The following is a 19,828-nucleotide window of genomic DNA, read 5'->3' on the forward strand; positions in this document are numbered from 1 at the left end:
GAATTGGCCAGGCAATTCCCAGACTCCTGACAGCCAGCCACTGTTTGTTAGTAAATGCATGTTGCTTTTAAATTGCTAAATCTGTGGTAAGCTGCTACAAAGCAATTGATAAAGTATCTAAAAGTAATTGCTCAGAAAAGGCCAGGAATATAAAATATAACTGCTTAGAAATACTCCACAGTAATCAAAAAGATTGCTTTCTACCTCCCATGGTAATTTATTTACAATTTACCATGAAGTAGGATTGTGTCCACTTGGGTAGAATGACCACTTTGAATATTTCTAAAGATTTACAGTGTTAATAATACAGATGAGGACCAACTCTTGTGCAGTGACCAAGGAGAGACTATGACTTGCCTTTCTCACTTTGAATTTTATAGAAGATGGTACAAACTGATTTTGGAGCCATTCACTTTAGCAGTGGTGAAGACATGGAAACTTTTATTTTCCTTTCTGTCTGCAAAGGCTCACCTCCAGAAACTCATTTGAGTGGTTGTCAGCTTGGTTAATCTATCCTGTCCACAGACCATTTCTGAGAAGACATTATCTAACTGAGAAGAGATTTCCAAGTTCTTCTGGATAAAATCTCAAAGTTTGGAGTTAATAGTTGCCATTTGCTATGGCAGAGAAATGTCTGACACATACAGACACGCCGTCTCCTTAAACTGCATGTTATCTAGCTTTATAGGAAATGCTTTATGTGTAGCTCTTAAATAATTCTATGTAACTTGCAGTGGAGAGTTTTCCAAACTCTGGTAATTATTTTATCAATTCCCTAAAAAAAAATGGATCAAATACCATTAGAAATTTAATGATTTGTCATAAATTACCTTGCCCACCTAACCCAACCTTCTCAGTTTCCTTTACAGCAAAGTATTGTTTTTAAAATGGACTGTGCTTTGTATGCTTTATTCACAATAGCAATTCCAGGTGCATATGAAGATAAAGGTGACTAATTAGGTTGCTGCTTATTCTCAAGGAAGTAATTAGGCATCATTAGGGTATTATTTTTTAAATTAGGGCTTGCTTTCATGTGGAATTTATATGGTGCTCTGTCTTTGTAGAAACAGTCTTGAAACTCATTCATTTGTTCAAAATAGAAAAATTAAATGTCATTATTAAGATCTACCTTTCTGAAAACATAGCCAACAGCAATTTGGTCTAAAATTTGTCAGCTTTGCACAAAAGGCAATTTGAACATTAGCAATCAGTCTTTCAAGGTGATTGCTATCTGCATAGAGATGTGAATTTAAAAAGCCACAAAATCATCATCCTTATAATCAGTGTCAACAAGTTCCTACTGTTTGCACATTGCTGGAGATAGGTTTTCTGTGTTTGGTGGTTTCAGACAACATTTGAAGACTTTGTTTTATGAGTGACACGTGACCACCCTGCCTCTGGTGCTTGTTTACAGATACAGAAACATCTTTAAGAGATTAGGAGTACCTGGGTGGCTCAGTTGGTTAAGCGTCCGACTTTGGCTCAGGTTGTGATCTCACAGTTCATGGGTTCCAGCCCCTCTTTGGGTTCTGTGCTGACAGCTCAGAGCCTGGAGCCTGCTTCTGATTCTATGTCTCCCTCTTTCTCTGCCCTTCCCTGACTCATGCTCTGTCTCTGTCTCTGTCTCTCTCTCTCTCTCTCTCAGAAATAAGAAAATGTTGAATTTTTTTTTTAATTTCTTTTTTTCAACGTTTATTCATTTTTGGGACAGAGAGAGACAGAGCATGAATGGGGGAGGGGCAGAGAGAGAGGGAGACACAGAATCGGAAACAGGCTCCAAGCCATCAGCCCAGAGCCTGATGCGGGGCTCGAACTCACGGACCGCGAGATCGTGACCTGGCTGAAGTCGGACGCCTAACCAACTGCGCCACCCAGGCGCCCTAAATTTTTTTTTAAAAGAGGAGCTTAAATGTGTGGCTACTTATAGGGTGATGTAAGTGACACTGGATTTGGGTAAGTCCTTAAATCCTGTTGCAAAATCTCACACCCTGACTTGCCAAAGTGCTTAATACTTCAGCATTGACTTCTGAAGTCTCAGTCTTCCTGGAGTCCTAATGAAATATATTTCTTTGTTCTCTTTTTGGCATTGAAATTCCACTTCAAAATAGGTGTTTAGGAGTGCCTAGGTGATTCACTGGGCTGAACAACAACAGACTGTTGATTTTGACTCAGGTCACAATCCCGGGGTCATGGGATCAAGCCCTGCATCGGGCTCTGCACTGAGTGTGGATTATGCTTGGGACTCTCTCTCTGTGCCTCTCCCCACCACCTCTAAAAAAAAAAAAAAAAGGGTTTATACTCCCCACCTCTACTTCCTCTAATTTCCTTTGATGTCCACATCAATCAAGCTTTGGAACTTCTCAATTTGCCAAAACTTCTATTCCAGGCACTTTGTAAATTCAAGCTTCAATTGTGAATACATACATATTTAGGGTATAATATATATTGTATATTATATTATAACATTCATATTACATATCATATATTACTTCAGCTACCAACAGTATTTGAAACCTTGCTGAGCTCTTCTCTTTTTTTTTTTTTTAATTTTTTAAATGCCTATTTATTTTTGATAGAGACACAGAAAGAGTAGGGGAAGAGCAGAGAGAAAGGGAGACAGAATCCGAAGCTGGCTTCAGGCTCTGAGCCATCAGTACGGAGCCCGACACAGGCCTTGAACTCACAAACTGCGAGATCATGACCTGAGCTGAAGTCAGATGCTTAACCAACTGAGCCACCCAGGCGCCCCACTAAGCCCTCTTCTTTGATACACTTACTCCCCTTGTCTTCCAGTGTGCCACTCCCTCTTGGTTTTCTTCCTACCACACTAGTCATTCCTTCTCAGTGCCCATTCCCTTGGTGGTGTAATTTTGTTTACCCAGATTCCAATAAAATCTATATCATAATGACTAATATATCCAAATGCTGACTTGACAGCTCCATTGTGATGTCCAATGCAAATGCTTTATGTTCTAAACTGATATTTCCTCATGAAACCTGTTCCAACAATAGCCTTCCCCACCTCAGTTGAGGGTGACTATACACTCCCATTAACTGAAATTTACAGTTTATTCTATAGTAAAGAGAAGTAAGAGACTATCAATGATTTATTATTATTATTATTATTAATGTATAATTAAAATACAGTACTATATTAGGTTAGGTGTACAATACAATGATTCAACAATTCTACACATGTCTCAGTGTTCAACATAAATATACTCTTAATCCCTTTTATTTTTTAATTTTTTTTTAACGTTTATTTATTTTTGAGACAGAGAGAGACAGAGCATGAACGGGGGAGGGGCAGAGAGAGAGACACAGAATCGGAAACAGGCTCCAGGCTCTGAGCCATCAGCCCAGAGCCTGACGTGGGGCTCGAACTCACAGACCGTGAGATCGTGACCTGAGCCGAAATCGGACGCTTAACCGACTGAGCCACCCAGGCGCCCCTTAATCCCTTTTATCTATTTGCCCATCCCCCATCCACCTTCCCTCCTGCAACCATCAGTTTGTTCTTTGTATTTCAGAGTCTGTTTTTTGTTTGTTTGTTCTTTGTTAGTTTGTTTTGGTTCTTAAATTCCACACATGAGTGAAATCATATGATATTTGTCTTTCTGACTGACTTATTTCACTTAGTATTATATTCTCTATGCCCTTTATATTGTTGCAGATGTCAAGATTTCATTGTTTTATATGGCCGAATAATATTCCTCTGTGTGTGTGTGTGTGTGTGTGTGTGTGTACCACTTCTTCTTGGTTTGCTTCCATATCTTGGCTTTGTAAATAATTCTGCAGTAAACATAGAGGTGCCTATATCTTTTCAAATTAGTATGTTTTCTTTGGCTAAATACCCACTACTAGAATCACTGGATCATATTGTAATTCTATTTTTAACTTTTTGAGGAACCTCTATACTGTTTTCCACAGTGGCTGCACCAATTTGCATTCCTGCCACAAGACATGAGGGTTCCTTTTCCTCCACATCCTCACCAACACTTGGAATTTCTTATGTTTGGGTTCAAGCCATTCTGACAGGTGTAAAGTGATATATTGTGATTTAAATTTGCATTGTCCTGGGGCGCCTGGGTGGCGCAGTCGGTTAAGCGTCTGACTTCAGCCAGGTCACGATCTCGCAGTCCGTGAGTTCGAGCCCCGCGTCAGGCTCTGGGCTGATGGCTCAGAGCCTGGAGCCTGTTTCGGATTCTGTGTCTCCCTCTCTCTCTGCCCCTCCCCCGTTCATGCTCTGTCTCTCTCTGTCCCAAAAATAAATAAACGTTGAAAAAAAAAATTTTAAATAAAAAAATAAATAAATAAAAAATAAATTTGCATTGTCCTGATGAGTGATGGTGAGCATCTTTTCATGTTTTTGTTGGCCATCTGTATGTCTTCCTTGGAAAAAGTGTCTGTTCAGGCCATGGCCCATTTGTAATCAGACTATTTGTGTTTTTAGTGTTGAGTTGTATAAATTCATTTTACATTTTGGATATTTATTCTTTATTGGCTACATCATTTGCAAATATCTTTTCTCATTTAGTAGGTTGCCTTTTTGTTTTTTCAATGGTTTTCTCCACTGTGCAAAACTTTTATTTTGATGTAGTCCCAGAAATTTATTTTTGCTTTTGTCTCCTTTGCCTGAGGAGAGATATCTCAAAATTTTTTTTTTCTACAGCCAATATCAAAGAAATTACTGTTTATGTTTTCTTCTAGAAGTCTTATGGTTCAGGTCTCCCATTTAGGTCTTTTATCTGTTAAGTTTATTTTTGTGGATGGCGTAAGAAAGATTAATGGTGTCATTAATCTGACCAGAGAATACACAGGGAGCAGCAGGTTTTAGGAAGGAAAATATACATTCTGATTCCAATTTGGGAAACGCTAATGTTGAGAGATCAAATAGGGAGTCAAATAATCTACAAACTTAGATGTAAATTCTGTCTTTGATGCTTAGCTGGAACTAAGAATTGTTATCTCTAAAATAACAACATCTAAAATAAAAAGCACCTAAGACCATAGTTGTAAAAATTAAATTGATTAATAGTGTTGCAATTATGACCATCTGCTATGGAGAGTATCTCTTGATTGGCGTGTGACTTTCGGCGAGTAATTGAACAACACTGTGCCTTTTTTTTTATCTGCAAATGGGATGATAGCAATAGCTATTCTGACAAAATCATAGTGCTTGCTACATAATTTGTGTATGGCTACAAAAGGATGTAGAGTAAGAAAAGAAACAGGATGATGATGAAACAAAGAGGTCACCAGGATTTCAAGAGTGGTCAACGAAAGGTTCCAGACCAGGAGACTAATAGAATCTTAGGTGTTTGGTAGGAGATAGGAACAGTTGAAACACCATCTGTGTTACTATATACTACCAAAGTTATTATTACAAGTAAAGTATTTCCTGAACAAAAACATACACACAATGGTATTTATTGCCTTAGCAGCTGGGAGCAGGTAGCAAAGAAACTAATATGGAGGTTCAAAACATGGTGATCGTTGTTACGCAGTGCCAAATTATTTGGTTAAACTGTCATTTGAAATGATAGGAGAGAGAGTTTTGGTGACTAAAGAACATATTGCTATAGGAGAGGATGTTGGAAAACAAAGTGTTATTAGTTTGTGTTAGTTCTAATTGCCTGTTTTTACAAGGTGTAAGAAAGAGATGGGCATGGATCTAGTATAAAATGCTAAGTGAAATAAATCAGAAAAAGATAATACCATATGGTTTCCCTCATATGTGGAAATTCAGAAACAAAACAAATGAAAAAAAAAGTAGACAAACAAAAAACCAGACTCTTAGCTATAGAGAACAAACTGATGGTTACCAGAGGGGAGGTGGGTAGGGGATGGGTGAAATAGGTGATGGGGATTAAGAAGTGCACTTGTCATGATCAATGCTGAGTAATATATAGAATTGTTGAATCACTATGTCATACACTTGAAACTTTTCTTCCTTTCCAGCCTGGAATTCACTTTGGATATAGACAGATAAACACTTTTTGTGTGAGAATCTGAGATTTGGTGATTAACTTACTATGGCATAGTTTAACACACCTAAGTAAAAATATACCTATGTCAGAGGATTATTGTGGGAAGTGAATGAGTAAATAAATATAAAGCACTTACCTGGCTAATTGAAATAAGTATATAAATGTTAGGTACGAATGCTATTGTTTTTCCTAAAATTTCCAGCTAGCAGAGTGTCATGCATTTATAAACAAATTTTGGTATTTTTTTTCTTCCTCTGTTCTATATATTTGAATTGACACCATATCTTAACATTAAAGTTTGCCACCAGAAAAGTCTACAAGAGAAGGGGAACCTAACTAGATTAAGATCTAACAATGTGACAATATTTTATTTTTAGAAGTTCAAATACCTGTTTTCTACATGTTGCATTGCCCAAGGGAAAAGATATTCCTTGTTGCTAATTAAAATTCATGGGGTAGAGATGACTGAATTAGTCAAAAATTTAAATGATACATGATGCAGATGGCAACAGTAGTAAAACTTTAGTATTTTTTCCTATAGGTAACCAGGTTTCCTAGTGTGTGACACATTTATTGGTAGTATAATATCTCAAAATTAATTCTTCATTTTAGCCATGTACAAGCTATTCACTTCCCTGTTCCAGTGACCGTGTAACCATGAACATGTAAGTTTAATATTTTTAAAGGAGAACATTCAGTTGTCACAGTAGAAGAACTTTTAACAGAACTTTTTCTGGAAGTTTCTTACGAACAATAAAACTTTCTATGTACAAAAGTACATATAAAATGAATGTTTGAATAAAAGAAGAGGTCAGTGAATATTTCCAGAGGGAAAGAGAACAGAGATGGCATATAAGTGAAGCATAGCAACTGTCTGGGTATAAATTTTAGAATACTGATGTCAGGCTATGAAAATGCCAAAACTACTGTCTTTCTCTAAAGTTTATTAAGTATATAAATTAAACAAAACCAGCATGATCTGGGGTGAAGAGCTCTGTGTTTCCTTGTGCACAATTAACAGTATGAAAAATAAAAAGTTGTAAACAAGTGTATAATGTAAACACCAGAAAATACACATTTAGTTTTATAGGTAATGATAGACAACAGTAATCCTTCCCCCTCTATTTGTTTTACAGTAATATTAATGGTCTCAGAACAAAGCAAAACAATTATGAACCATATATATTGTGTATTCAAAGGAGAAATACTGTGCAGTGAAGATACTTTTAACTAAAATGGGCCATTCATCCTTTTTACCCTTACTTCTACTATTTAAGGACCCAAAACACACACTTCCTGAAACATCCTTCCCGGCAATTTTTCTCACACAGGAAACCGTAACTGGTTATTCAGTAAGAATGAACGTATGCCCAATTCAAGTAGACACTTCCTTAGCTCAAGCTTGTACCTTATGTGTCACAGGCTCCAACACCTGGATTTGATTTCCACATAAGTAGGTACATAATCAACAACAGTTCTCAGTGATGAGGATATTGATAGCCAGCCCCTTTCGATCTGTAAGTAAAAATTAATAGCAATAACAGAATAAAAAATAACATGTACACGTGCATTTTTTGTGTGTTGTTGGGTGTTTATATACAAAATAATTGGAATTGTCCTTCAGAAAACATTTGTCTTTATACAATTTAATTCAGCACACCTTATAAGCTTTTGAGCATGTTATAAATACCAATTGATGATGATAAAGTTTGGGCAACAAGTGATTCAGCAAAAGAATGCTGGGAGAATGTATACTGAGTACAACAATTACAAACACACAAACACAGATCCACACCAACTACTTTAGTGCATGCATTTGATGAGACATGGATAATCTTTTACTTATTGAATGAAGATTTGGAATAGACTTAGAAACTTGTATAGTGTCAACAAAGGGAAAAAAGGAACTTTAAAATGGAAAATAAAGGTCTTTCTGGAAAGGTTACATCAAATTATAGACTTGAACTCCATCCAGAAAGTCTTATTAAAATATCCAAATGTAAGCAAAGGTTGTATATTTTAGTGTTTGCGTTACACCTAAAAACTTGTCCAAAAGATTACTCTATACCCAAGTGGCCATTTTAGAAATGTCTCGGTATTTGTGCACTTAAAAAATTTTTTTTTTTAAATGTTTATTCATTTTTGACAGAGAGACAGAGACAGAGTGTGAGCGGGGCGGGGTGGGGGGGGGGTGCCGGGAGGGGCTGAGAAAGAGGAGACACAAAATCCAAAGCAGGGTCCAGGCTCTGAGCTGTCAGCACGGAAACCAACACGGGGCTCGAACTCACGAACTGTGAGATCATGACCTGAACCAAAGTTGGACACTTAACTGAGCCACTCAGGCACCCCAATATTTGTACACTTCTATATGTTTGTAACTTAAACATAAAGCAGTTGGAACCACAAATCCTGAGATCACAATAGTTGCATAATCCAAGAAAAATATACTTTATCTTTTTGAGTTTCTCTTTAATATTTATAAAATGGTGGGGAAAAACTCAAATCTGCTTGTCATACCTTGAAAGATATTATAAAGATGTAAGTGAAAATACTTTATACTCCAACTCTCAATGTGCATATTATTTACTATCTTTACAGTTATTATGATTAAATGTGTGACTATTGCTTAATGTCTTTGTATTAACATTATCCTTGCCTATAAATAGGGCATAAAAGATCCTTGTCTAACATCTTTTTTTCCTGTTGTATATACAATTGAAAGTTGTATTTCTATATATTTGGAATCCACTGTTTTGTGAAATTAATCTTGTTTTGTTTCATGGTTGGACATATATACATTTTGCTACAAAAATGTTTGGCTTCTCCATGAGAAGTTAATTTATTTGCCACCATAGTTTTTCTGCCTTCTCTATAACTCAATGGTAGATGTCATTATTTTATATAACATACGACAGTTCTAAAAATTTCTTTTGGATCTACTGGTGAGCTGATTCCCAAGCAAGTTTTGTGATCCCATACTCACACTGTAATCATCAGAGCAAAATTTTAGCAAGTTTCAGACCTGAAATGTTTAGGATGATATTGTCTTACATTTAATATTTGATGCAGCTTATTAGTAGAATGACCCTAGGCTTTGAGTTATTAGATCAGTGTTATCTCAGTTTTACATGCTGTATGATCTTAGGCCAGTTTTAAACAAAACAAAACAATGCAACAAAACAAACTCTTTGGCCCTCATGTCTTTATGTGTAAAGTAATAAATATGTCGCACAATTTTTGTTAACCTTGCCAATGTTCATCCTAATTTCAACTTGTTCTGCCTTCTTATCTATCACCATCAATGATCATCATCCTCAATGCCTATTTTCCGTTCTCAAGATCTAGGACTTAAACATTGCATTTTTATGCTTCTCACAATTTTCTCTTATAGTGGTTTCTTATACATGTCCATTTGCCTTCCATAATTTTTTTTTTATTACATTTTATAAATCTGTCTCTAAAATTGTATCTTCTTTTCTGACCTATAGCTATAGTCATTGGTCTTTATTATGTCATAGATAACATTACTGTAATGGTCTTTGAATTGTTCTTTTAGTGTTTTGATTCTACTCTTTCCAGTAGAAGAGTTCTCTGATACACTATTCTTAAAAACAAAGACAATCTTTATATTAGGGCTCTTCAGAGAAACAGAACAAAAATACACTATATGTACTTATAATGTATTATAAGGAATTTTGATATGATATTATTATGATATACTATAAGAAATTGGCTCATGCAATTATGGAGGCTGAGAAGTCCCACAATCTGCTGTCTGTAAGCTGGACATTCAGGAAAACTGATGTTCAGTTCTGAGAATTGGAGGGCCAATGGTGTAAGTCTCAGTTGAAGGCACAAGACCAGTTTCCAGCTGAATCAGTCTCCTTCCACCACCGTTTAGTTTTATTCTGGTCTTAAATATTTGATACTCACCCACACTGAGAAGGGTAATGTGATTTACTCAGTCCTGTGATTCAAATGTTAACCTCATCCCTCACAGACACACCCAGAAATAATGTTAATCCTGGTACCTTGTATCCCAGTCAAGTAGACACATAAAAGCAACCATCACAATTCTTTGTCTTCCTTGTTCAAATGCTTCTGTTATTTTAAATATGAAGTTTATAGTTTGATTTGAGAGTAAACTGTTAGCCATTTTTTAGAATATCAGGGATGTGAGAGCTCCATACTTGAGCTTTACTTTTCCTAAAGAACAATGAAAATGGAAATTCCAATGTTAAGGAGGCAATAGCATACATTTTAAATGCGTAATGAATAATTTTCACAAACTAGTTTAGATTCTAGGACTCAGATGGCCTCTGCAGCATTTATCATGATCAAAGATGTGTTTAGAATAAGAGTATGTACCAACTATTTCAGACCATTTGTAAATAGCCATAATGAAGAAGAATGAGGAAGAGGAGGACAGGGGGATAAAAAGGGGAGGCAAAAGAGAAAAAGAGGAAAGGAAAGGAAGGGAGGAAGGAAAGGAGAAAAGAGAAACAAAGAAAGAAAACAAGTGTTTTATTGGCCTGAGTCCAAGTACAGAGAGCCTGATTGCCTCTTTATCATACAGTGGCTAATATGGTCTGACCCAATCCCTCCTGGAGGTCATCAGCATACTGAGAAATTATTATTAAATATTTATTGAATATCATGAGGCAATAAAAACTGATCATGCATATGTTCATGTTTTAAAACCACATATGTGATTTTCAAGTCCCATCATAAAGAACAAAGATCAGGGCAGACTGTCATATTAAATATATTAAAATTAGAGGAGAAGGAAATGTGTGTGAGAGAAGAGAGACAACAATGTGACACATTCTGTAGCAAGATGTGTTAATTAGTAAAATATTTTGAAAGGGAGATTAATTGTCACTATTATACTAAAAATACAATATCCTTTGATATCCTGAAATGTGAAGAATGGTGGAGTGCACGATTTGGATAAGGTCTAATATTAAGTCAGGGTTGCTGAGTTTTCAAAAGCAAGACTTTTCCTTGAAGGGTGAATGAAAACAGCTTTTTAACTTACGATCTTAGATACCATTAGTCCCAATAAAGTTGATGATTTCTTCTGGGAGAGTTTAATCAGTTTGTTGTGACATGGTACCAGCAACTCAATTCTATAAAACAATTGTGATTGATTACTGTTGTTCCATGAATTGGTCAGAAGGGAGCCTGAGAAAATCACTTCTACAGCCTGCCTTTCTAAGTACAACTTCAGAAAATGATGGTCTTCTATTTGAGCTATTTTTTTTTCTCATGACCACTCATAAAAATATATTTCATTAGCCATTACTTTATTTTTTAAACAGAAAATATCAACAATGATCACAATCTAGGACAGAAGTCACAGCAATTAACTAACTGTAATGACATGTGATAAGGTTAAGCCTTTTCTTAAACCCCGAGCCTGTTAAGTATTGACATCTCCTGACCGGAACACAGCAGGCACACTTAGAAGGCCAAATCCATGTCTATTAAAGTGCCTTGGCAATCCACAGTGTTTCCAAGTCAACAAACAGTGCCCAACCCGAGACTAGGACTGGCTATTTAAACATAAGACAAAGCTATTCTGAATATAATGTGTACCTTTCAATTTCATTTGTTCTAACGACATTATCACATTTATTTATAAGACATATGGCATCTTCTTCCTGCTGCATCATAACACATAAAAGTATATGTTCTCGGGAATTTTTTAAAAGAAAGCAACCAACCAGAGGTGGTATTTGTTATTGTTTAGGAGACAAAAATCCCTTTATTACTTCTTAGATAAGGTGGACTCAGCCATGGCATTCGTACCTATTGTGTAGATAGGTATACCTTATTCTACAGATCTTTTGAGATTTATGAATTATATAGGATAATTTTGGAAGAGGCTATAGAGATAACCTTGAAAGACCTGCCTTGCTAAACAAGTAGCTTCAGTTATACTTTCTACATACTGCATCATTTAAAAAGTCACTTATTGTGTACATTACTTTGTCCAGTTATAAATATTCAAAGTCCTGAGAGTAATTTGCCTTACCTTATTTTCTATAAAGCTATACAATATGGCATAAATCATTCATCATTATCAACAAAATAGGGAAGCACAGAACTTCAGAAAAAGGTATTCTCTATATTAGGGTATTAGTTGATTAACTTTCAAAATGTAGATTCCAAATTTTTCACTAGATCAGCTGAAGACTCAAATGAGATAGGGAAACACCTGCATGGTTTAACCTAAGTGTGACTGCAATAGTTTTTTTGTCCTCCATTATCTTTTTCCCCTATTTTTCTTGCATGGTGCTTCCCATTAAATGGTAAATTTTCCAACATTAAAGTAAAAATCTCAAAGACATATAATTTATTAACATTTCCTATTAGTTTATTAGATTAGCTCCATTATCTTTAAGATCTTTGAAAATTTTACAGAGGAACTGAAGAAAATGATGTGGAGCAAGAAAAAGTTTGGAGCCCAGGTGACAGTCAATGGGGAAGAATCTAGAGAACCAAGGCAAGGAAAGGCCTGAGGCTTAATAGAAGGAGGAGAAATAGAAGACTAGATACATGCATAATGGAAGGGTAGCTTTCAGACACACTTCTCCTAAAGAGCTCTGATGAGCCATATTTATGGAGCCACTAATTCTTGAGAGAGAGTACTCAAGCAAAGATATTCGATGATGGTTTGATCATTTATGCTTTGCTGTATCTTTTTTCCTCATTAATTCCACTGAAGTTAATATGTGAAGGTGATAGTATTACCTAAGTGTAATAATTAAGCTGTGACAGCTATTCTATCATGAAGTACATTTGACAATTATTGTCATGAATTAGATTAATTACAGACCATTTAAATAATAATGTTTTGAACTTAAACAAAATCATTTATTGTTATACTTCAGAGAACTTCAAAGGATTTTCTGCATGTCTAGTTATAATTTTTGTCTCTGGATTTCAACAGTAAGTCATGCAAAAAAATCTTACCAACTTTGAAGGTTATCAATGTTTACTTGTTTGTTTTTCACTACATGTGATAAATGTTGAAAGAATAACAAATAATAAGATTATATTCAAAATTTAGATCACTAAGTGATAAATTTATATTATGAAACTTAAAGAAAATCCCAACATATTTCTTCTTAATATACATGTCCACTGCACCATTGATGAAATTCATGAATGTTTCACACATATGGATTCTCAAGAGACTTCACAGAATAATTTTTACTGGCGTTTATCTGGGAGACAAACCTAGAATTTTTCCTCCCAAATACATTTATACCAGAATGCAATGTTGGTTTCAAAACTTTAACTATGTGCAAAAGTCTAATGAGTTCTGGACAGTTATAAGTCCTTATAAGATCCAAAATGCTAAGAATTTGAGTGACAGTTTCCAGTTAAGCAGAATATATATTCCATTTTAATTGAAATTCTTGTTTATCTATGTTTGATTTGCTTATTTTCAGTGAAACTTACACTTTGAATTCTAGAGCCTAAATTAATATGCAGAGGTAGTTGCTATACTCCTTTAGAAACAGTTCCTAAATGTATGACAAGTCACTTAAGATATGAGCTAATGTGTCTAGGGCATGTCTCAGAACATTTTAATTACATTTCATTAATTCAGAATCACAACACATTTAAATTTTCCTAAATATGAAAAGGCTGAGACCTTAGGTGGTTTTATGCATCATTAAATTTAACATGAAATTATATAGCTATAGCTCACTAGTTCCTCAACTTTTCACTATTAATCTACACACAGGATGCTGGAATGCTTAGGGAAATAGCATTGCTAGATCATGTGTTAAAAACAAATGATACTATATTACAGAAAATATAAACCTACACGGTGGCTACTGTTACATACACAGATCTTTCTGAATAATCCATAAGTAGAAATGATGATCTTTAAATTATCCTATTGTAAAGAAGTTAACTTTGTTTAGATTTGCTACAATAACCATAAAATCACAATATAAAATATTTCTTGACTACTTTAAAAACTTGTCCATATTAGTTTCAAATTGGGGGAAATACCTTTGGCCTTTCTTCCTCTTCCTGGGACTCAGATATGATGGCTGGAGCTCCATAAGGATCTTAAACCATCTGGAAATCTAGGATGAAGGTGCCAGGTAAAATGATAGAACAGAGATAGAAGGAGCTTGGGTCACTGATGGTTGTGGCTCTATTTTACTAGTCTTGAACTATCTTTATTCAGACGTGTGTGTGTGTGTGTGTGTGTGTGTGTGTGTGTGTGTGTGTGTGAAAGAAATCAATTTCTAAGTGATTGAAGTCACAATACATTTTTTTCTATGTGCAGAAAAACCTATTTTTTTATATTATTCAAACATTCAGCAGTGTTTGGCCTTAAGTTATACTTATTTTTCTGATTGACAGGTCTGCCAATGTATTAGAAAGCCTTGATTATAAGTATCATATGTTATTCATATTGACTGTTGACAGCAACATTTCCCAGACTTTCCTCACTTCCAACAATCAAACCAATGACTCTTTTCAGTCTCATTGTGTATGTGCAAAAGAACGGAAAAGAAATGCTGCCAAGACACAAAACTGGACCAGACATGGGAACAGAGAGCTTCAGTGTATAGGGATGGATGATGACCACTTTGAAGGCAGGTATAATTCTGAAGAAACATACATCTGGTAGAATTACCAGGGTGAAGAAATAGATGTCACCTCACAAACAGAATACTAGCTCATAACCTCCTTTCCTATTATCACCTAATGTTTGACCACAGAACCAAGAATGACAATGAGACAGAAATGGAAGAGAAAGCATTTTCAAAGCCTAAAGCATCAAATTGGCACTCATGACACTAGTCCTATTGAAACAAATATATTTGGGTTAAAAATTAGCACATCTTTTCATTTGAAACTATTAAGTGCTGAGAAATTTACTTTTGAGTTTTGAGAGCAGTTAAAGAGGAAAAGAATTCCCATGATTTATGGTATTAGGGCTAGGTGATGCACTCAGAGTGGTGCTCAGTCAGAAGTAAGGTGCAAAGGAACAAAAACTTTTATGATGATCCTTTTGTGGCCTCTAACTAGATATATCACTTTTAATTGATTGACCACTACATCATGTTCCGTATGAATGATGATTTTTTTAATCTGTTATCTTAGGAGAAAGTCTCTATATTTATGTTTTGGATGTTAAAACATTGTTGAGGATATACTATTACAAGAAACCATTTTTATAAACATTAACCTAAAGGTAAAAGATGGATACGGGATTTCTGTTGTTGGGAGCCAATCTCAGCTGTCCTTGAGATATAGACAATGTACTTATTTATTCTTTCTTATGCTTTATTCAGTTTTTAAGGAATTATTCCAGCAACGTATCTGGAAAATGGCACTCACAATGAGCAAAACTCTTTCTTGAGGTCTTCCATGGTATGTTGAGAGAATTCATATAGAGAGACACAGTTCCTCTAATTGTAATACATTTTATAAAGCAGAAAAGCTTTGCAAATCAATGAGAAGATATTTCAATTGAGCTACTCATTTACATGAGTGAGCCTATACAGCCTGCTCATCATGCTTTGGTGTAGGAGTATATAATTTCTGCATGGCAGCACAAAGATAAACTACTCAGGTAAAGTCAGAAAAGATTTCATCAAGTTATGGTATTTGGTGGAAGTGTAAGCAGATGGGAAGGAACTAGTGATTTGGGGACTTAAATAGTTAAAAGAGAGGGGGGATTAGGGAAACGAAAATAGAAAGGGTCAAAATTAGACAATTATGGCTTAAAATGAAAACCAAAATAAAAAGGAGAGACTGGGAGCATCCCTGTCTCTGAGATTGAAGGGAAAGGAACAGAAGGCAATATATCAAGATGATTAGGCGATTTGAGGACAACGCAATTATGAATTACAGGCTATGGTCTCTTATTTATCCTTTGTGAAAAAACAAATGAAATAATCCAAGGTGAGGTGGAAGTATAACTTGATGTTAGTCTGTGCTAATGGTAATGGAAGGAAATGAACAAGGTAAAAAAAGGCTTTCTGGGCCATGGTGATGGCTTGGTTGAGATGGGAATTTAATATCCATTTGAGTGAAACTCAACTGCTCAGATGGTTCTCCTGTTGTGCTTGAGAACCACTTTGCTGAAGAGGAGAAATATAATTGCAGAATTTAGTTGAGGTTGGAATTTCAGATAAAAATATAATGTGAAGGTTGACATAATGAGGGAGTTGAGAGAAATAATGAGAAATTCAAGTAAACAACCATGGCTTAAGATGCCAAAATAACAATAAAAAAGAAGGGACTGAATAAAAAGGAGGTGGATTGAGATGATATATTAGCCAAGAAAAAATGGGGAAGGATATGAAGAAGTTTAAGGACTGGATGAAGTAGCAGATCAGAACTGTCAGGAGTAAAAGAATAAGGGAAGTAGAAAGGTAAGCTGTAGTCAGATATTGGTGTTTAAGAATTCAAGTCTATGGATGTTCACAGCATAAAAACAATTTCTGGAGTAATAACAAACTACAGGAGTTATAAAGATCATTGGACCTTGTAAGTGCAAGGAACTAAAAGACTGATTTATATTGGGTTTATATTTAAATAACTTACGATGTATTAAACAAAATTTTTTTTTCAGAATTGATACCTACTAAGAACTATTTAAGAACTGAGACACCACATTGAGAAAAACAAGGCATGGAGTTTAGTAGTCAGCTACTAACCAAGTAACCAAGTAACATATTAATGTATTATGTTAGAAAATATATCAGAGTTAGGACATAACAGGGTGACAGGGACAGTTTCTTCAGTATCCAGGGAAAACATTTCTGTAAAGATAACATTTAAGCAGAGACCTGAATAAATAGGAAATAATGAAACATAAGACTATTTGAAGCAAGAACACTTATGATAGAGCCTATAGCAAGTGTAAAGCTCAGAGGTAGTAATGTTTGCTGTGTTGCAAGAACGGACAAGGGTTTGATGAAGCCAGAATATAAAGGATTGGCCTCGTGTTAAGTATTGGCAAGAATGATGACTTGCACTCAGCTCAGGACACATCATTTTGACTCCCACACAGGCTAGAGTAATGCAAAGGAGGCACATGATCTCAAAGACATATGATAGAGCAGGTGGACACAGCTCCCTGTTGGTGGACATAGCTCCCTGTTACAGCCCTCCTTCTTCACTGATACATACTAAAGTCCTAGGTTTTCAGTGACCTGTACAGATGGAGCAATCCACCAGATCACTGGTTTTTATACAAGTTTAAGAACTTGGCTTCACTGATTTTTAGACAAGTTTAAAACAAGCAGGTAGAGGGAGAACAGGGGGGTGGGGCAGATTAATGAGTTCAAATTACCTAGCTCTAAGGTTCACATTCTAGAATCCAAATTTCCTGATGTACCACAATTATTTAACATTGTTAATTTCCCAATTTATTTCATGTTGCATCATTGGATCTGCTCACAATGTCAGTACAGCAGAGCAGCTATTGAAAAATGGTTGGGGGGCGCCTGGGTGGCTCAGTCGGTTGAGCGTCCGACTTCAGCTCAGGTCAAGATCTCACAGCTTGTGAGTTCAAGCCCCACGTCAGGCTCTGTGCTGTGCTGATAGCTCAGAGCTTGGAGCCTACTTCTGATTCTGTCCCCCTATCTCTCTGCTCCTCCCCTGTTCACTCTTTCTCTCTCAAAAAATTAATAAACATTAAAAAATAATTTTTTAAAAAAGAAAAATGGTTGGAAATGAGTTTAGAGTAGTAGACTGGTTCAATCATATTAAACCTTGTAGAATATAGTAAGAGTTTTATCATAAGTATTAAGGGAAACCATTTGAAGTGTTAAAAAGGGGATTGAATTGTAGAACGCAATGTGTGATATAAATAGGGTAGGAAAGGGGCGTCTGGATGGCTTAGTTAGTTGAGCGTCCAACTTTGGCTCAGGTCATGATCTCACGGTTTAAGAGTTCGAGCCCTGCATCAGGCTTTGTGCTGATAGCTCAGAGCCTGGAGCCTGCTTCGGATTCTGAGTCTCCCCCTCTCTGCCCCTCCCATGCTCATGCTGTGACCCTCTCTGTCTGTTAATAATAAATAAATAAATGTTAAAAAAAACATTTAATAGGGTAGGGAAGAGAAACCAGGATGTAGAGAAACTGAATGGGAGAATATTGCAAAAACTCATGTAAAAAGGTAGCTTAGCTTGGGTAGTTGAAATAGAGCTAGTGATGTGGGATATGATTTTTACAGTATTTACATCTTTAAAAAGTAACAAAACACATAAAATATGCTTAGGAATAGGATGTGGGATGTATAAAAGAGGAGTCAAAGATGACTGAGGGATTTCTTCTTTGGCCAACTGTGGACAGTGTTACTATTTATTAAGATGACACACACTGAAGGCAAAGTCACATTTTTGTGAACGGTGGAGAGGACAGGGTTTGGTTTTGGTCACGCTAAGTTTCATAGGCCTTTAGATACGAAAGTGAAGATATCAGGATATATGATTCTTGATACTAAGGCAGATGACAGGGCTGAGCAACTTATTAATTATCATCACCCAGGGGAGACTGGCTGAGCAGTTAGAAATTGAATGAATGCAGAAAGAAGAGCTCCTCAGACTGAGCAGAGACACCTGAAGAGGAAGAGGAAGGTAATGAGATCGATGGATTGGAACCATGTTGAAATTGAGTAAATGTTGGGGTAGAAGTGCTGCAGAGAAAGTGCTGGAAAAAAGAGAAGGCAACAAAAAGTACATTCCAGAGACAAAGTGGATCATAAAGACTATGTACTGATTCTTATAGGGATTGTACTCTGGCAATGAGTCCAATGGGCACTTTGGACTCTTCATATTAACTTATATACCAAAGTTGAGAACATGATGGAATTAGTGTTACTATTTTACCTGAGGAAGAAGATATTTCCAGTTATAGCCTGATCCTTTAATAATGAGGCAGGTATTCTGTATGTATGGGCCAGACAGGATGGAAGAGATAAGCAGTGTACTCAATAGTAAAAAATGATTAAAGCTTTTTTCCCCCAAATCCAATGTTGGGAATTATTCAGGCTGGGGGATAATTGGTTTGTCCACCAAAGCACAATTCTTAGGTCTTTCACCTATCTGCTTTGGATAATGTTGAGGCCAGAGAGAGGGTGGTTTTACATAAGGATGCAGAGCTCTGTGAGTCTCCTTCCATCTTTCTAAGGGCGGTATTGAACCAGGCATACGTCAAGCTTTGGAGACCTTTCTTCAACGTTACCATGGTTGTGATGAGGAAAAAGGAGGTGTGGGTTTAACAGGAATGAGAAGGATAATCACAAGGATTCAGGTGGAAATAATTACAGTCCAAATCATGAAATACATGAGTGACTGACTAGAGATAAGTTAGTAATAATAAGAAAAAAAAAAAAAAGACACCAGGACAATGGGAATGTTTTTACATGGAATTAACCTTAAAGGGACAAAGTTTATTTTTTCATGAGACTGAAAAAAAACTGCTTTTCAGGAGACAATGAATAAAGAAGAAAATTACACCACTTCTTTTCTTTTTCCACGTGAAGTGAAAGATCAGCAGTTCCAATGTAAGATATCTCTCAAAGGAGAGCCGGCATTAATGTAAGCAGATGCAGACAGCAATCTCTGAAGAGGTTAAATGAAAAAAAAAAATAAATAACTTAAGTAGAAATCCCAGAGACTGTAGTCAACAAGGTTGCAAGAGAAGACAATAATTTTGGATTGATATGTATGGAAAAGACTTAGAAAATAAAGGCGCAAAAGGGCAGATTAAAATAATACATCATAAAATAAAATTATGTCCTTAAACTTACTTGATTATTCAGTTAGATTGCAATACTATTGTTATTA

Source organism: Leopardus geoffroyi, chromosome A1 (assembly GCF_018350155.1).
Source record: "Leopardus geoffroyi isolate Oge1 chromosome A1, O.geoffroyi_Oge1_pat1.0, whole genome shotgun sequence".
NCBI lineage: Eukaryota > Metazoa > Chordata > Mammalia > Carnivora > Felidae > Leopardus > Leopardus geoffroyi.